This window comes from Sinocyclocheilus anshuiensis, unplaced genomic scaffold (genome assembly GCF_001515605.1).
Source record: "Sinocyclocheilus anshuiensis isolate Anshui unplaced genomic scaffold, SAMN03320099.WGS_v1.1 scaffold62, whole genome shotgun sequence".
Taxonomy (NCBI): domain Eukaryota; kingdom Metazoa; phylum Chordata; class Actinopteri; order Cypriniformes; family Cyprinidae; genus Sinocyclocheilus; species Sinocyclocheilus anshuiensis.
Window position 1 is genome coordinate 140,515 of NW_015544180.1, and position 3,758 is coordinate 144,272.

General features: G+C 37.8%; 1 long non-coding RNA gene across 1 annotated transcript in view; it reads left to right on the forward strand.

The window, feature by feature from the left end:
* The window catches only part of LOC107696332 (uncharacterized), a 10,194-nt gene extending 6,836 nt beyond the window's left edge, over positions 1-3,358 (forward strand). The window contains exon 3 of the long non-coding RNA XR_001635080.1: positions 3,301-3,358. This is a non-coding gene — a long non-coding RNA (uncharacterized LOC107696332). The remainder of the gene's footprint in view (positions 1-3,300) is intronic.
* The last annotated feature ends 400 nt before the right edge of the window (positions 3,359-3,758 follow it).

Consider the following 3,758-nt stretch of genomic DNA (forward strand, 5'->3'; position numbering starts at 1 on the left):
TTATTCGGTTTATAAACGTGCCTGACACTCCCTCTGACGCGAAATAAACCAATATCCCGAGTTATTCAGTTACTCCTAACAGTACATTGACTGAACTGCTAAAAGAGAACCGACGATGGGATGTGCACGAGCAGAGCAGCTGGACTGAGTCTCATCCTGCTGGGAGACGGCATCACAGTATGTTAAGGGGCGTAACATTTCCGCCACACGCTTAAGGCATTTGGCCAATCACAACGCACTGGATAGCTGGCCAATCAGAGCACCCCTCGCTTTTTTAGCACGATGAGCTTTGTAAAAATCGCGTTTCAGAAAGGCGGGGCATAGAGGAGAAACAATAATGTACATTATATGGAAAATAATGTGTTTTTTGAACCTTAAACCGCATAAACACATTTCATTACACCAAATACACAAATAATGTTCTTTTTAGCAACGTCATATGACCCCTTTAATAAGAGCGGTCTCTATATTATGGTATTTTCTAAAACCAGACTGAAACATCTTGTTTCGAATTTTAATAATAATATTTATTATTAATGTTTCATTTCAGTTTTAAGTTTGGCTCTAGTTTTGTATTTATTCCAGTTTTTACATGAAAAGGTTCATAACGTGGATTAAAATTCATCCACAGAGTAAATCCTTATCATGGAACATGTTTCTAAAAATAAGTTTGAAAAAGTTGTCGGAAGGATGGTGGTGGTGACGTTGAAGGCGAACGACCGTGGTGTAGTTCGTTTATAGCCTAAGTTTAGCTTTATAGTTGGTATTTAGGCTTCAAAATTCATAAAAGTTATATTATTTTGTGAAGATTATCTTGATGGACAAAACGTGTAAGTTTCATGAACTATGGTTGAACACAGAGCTTATTTTTTACGATAATTCAAAAGCCTATGTAAAAATCCTATTGGCTTTCTGTCGAGGGAACCAATGTGATGCTAATATCCGACTGGCCTACAAAGTGACGTCATAGTTCCCCCACTCTGTAGCGACTGCCATAAAAGTCATCAACATTCATACCGTTCTGATGAAGTAGCGATTTTTTTAAAATTCAAAAAATTTTTTGGGGTCTAAAATGACCGAACAACACCAGAGGGTTATTACACAGATCTAAACATGCAATTTCTTTCCCAGCTGTTTACGTTCACAGACAAAACCAAGTGTGTTTATGTAAATTATGTGTGTTTTTGACATAACCTTGTGTGTATTTGACAGTTTAAGCACAATAAGACATGAAAGAGAACTTAGTTTAGTGCTCACGTGCCGTGTGACAGCCGCTTTCTGTGCGCGTACTTCAGATGTGTTCGTTTAGAAAACCCTATTTCAGAAGTTTAAACTGATATGGCTTTAAAGCGCATGCAAATAAGTTTTCAGCATGATAGACATGATAATCAAAACCAAACAGATGTTTTGTTTTGGCAGTGTATCTGAGGTACGAGCTGTAAATTCACAGCCCTATAGACCAATTTCAGTGTTTGCAAACAGTGATGACGTTTTTTGTGGGCGGAGCCTATCTGGTGGCAAAAAAATGCCAGTTTTAATATACCAGTCTATGCAAGCCATGGAATAAAATACTAAAAAAGGTAATTTTGAATTTATCTTTAAAAATTCTGACTTTACAATTCTGGTAAGAAAAATCAACTCGTCATTCTCTCTTTCCCTCGTCTCAGAATCATGAGTTTATAATCCCACACTTCTGGCTTTTTTTCCCTCAGAATTGACAAACTCGCAATTGTCGAGTTGAATCAAGTTATAAAGACCGAACCAGGAGATATAAACTTGCATTTGCAAGAAAAAAAGTCAGAATTGTGAAATAAAATAGGTAAATGTTATGTCAAATGTTATAGGTTTAAATAGTATTTCATGCTTCAACTGTAGGGCTAATCAGGGCCGTCTGTAGGGGGGTGCAGCTGGTGCGGTCGCACCGGGCCCCGCGCTTGAGGGGGCCCCACAGCGAACGGACCGAGGGGGAAGGAACGCTATCACGAACGGACCGAGGGGGACCCCACCCCTGTAATGTGATCGCGAACGGACCGAGGGGGGCCACGCACTCTACCTCGCACCGGGCCCCGCGTTAGCTAAAGGATGGCCCTGGGGCTAATACAATGTCCCTTATTAACCGCATATGTGAATATTATGTAGACCTATTGTTTAAATCAAATTCATGCTTTAAAATGAATCATAGCAGGTTTCATCCATAGTTTGTCCGTTTAAACGTCTGAGTTTAGCTTCAAATGGCGTCTTTGACGACAGTATTATATAAAAATTATTTGCATTCTGATTCTGACATCCAAAGGCACAACAATATATTTTTTTTCTCTTATTCCATGGATTTTTACCCGTTTCCCTCCATTTGTTACCAGTGTTACCAAAACAGGCAGTAACAAACTATTTTAAAACAAACACACAAATTAAGACCCAGTTTAATGACCATGATCAGATGATGCTGAACAGAATTTTTCTGATTGTTTGATTATTTTATTTTTGATTATATTATTGTAAAATATTTATTTTATATATATATATATTTTTTTTATCCAAAATATCAGTTTCTCTAGAAGTGACAGAAATGTTTGGATCACACATTTAATGCTTGTAGTTGATGCACTCTCAGGATAAATGGTACAACAGCTGTCACTGGTGTACCTTTTGGGTACTAATATGTACCTTAAAGGTACCAATATGGACTCTTCCAGTACAAAGACGTACCTTTTATAAAGGTACTGCCCCAGTGACAGCTTAAGCTCTTTTCTTAAAGTTTGCCATCAAACGCTGACGATAAAAATGAGTTTGTAACTAATAACACTTGACAGCGATCAGAGGAAAATGTCTGATGTGTTTGATGATCAATAAGATGAGTGTCATAATTCATAATAATCTGTGTTCATTATATGAACATCAGAATAAAAGCAGCTGTTGATTGTGTCTCATCAGCTCCTGTGATCCTGGATCCAAACACTGCAAATCCACATCTCGTCGTATCTGATGATCTGACCAGTGTGAAATGGACCAGGAACAAGCAACTGCTTCCTGATAATCCAGAGAGATTTGACTGGTACCCCTGTGTTCTGGGTTCAGAGGGTTTTAACTCAGGAACACACTGCTGGGATGTGGAGGTTAAAGAGAGTCAGTACTGGAGACTTGGAGTAACTACAGCATCAAACCAAAGGAAGGGATCGGATTTCTTTAAAAGTGATGTCTGGTGTGTGTATTATAATCATTACGGACTGCCTGGGTTTGGTTTTTCTGTTGAACAGGATCATGAATGTGTGAGAGTGAATCTGGACTATGACAGAGGAACAGTGTCGTTCTCTGATCCTGTAACTAACACACATCTACACACATTCACAACCACCTTCACTGACACTGTCTTGCCATTCTTCTGGTGTTGGTCTGACTCTCTGAGAATCTTACCGTTCAGCAGTCAGTAAATGTTACAACTGTAGGCCTGGATCTGTCTGATTTCATCATGTTTCCAATATTTACTCCATATCATATGAGTAAGAGTCCTGAATTAATATCAAGTCACTTAATTTCAGTCACAATATATCCAGATATTTTCAGGATAATTGAAAACCTGAAAATATCTGGCAATTTTAAAATATGATATGCAGGCCTGGAAAATGAGAATCTGAGATTAATAACATCATAAATGTTATGGAAAAATTATGGATTTCATTTATATTTGATATATTTTTATTTTTACTAATCCACGCCCATGTCAGCAGTAATGTTTTAATTTTATTATTTTGTTATTGCAG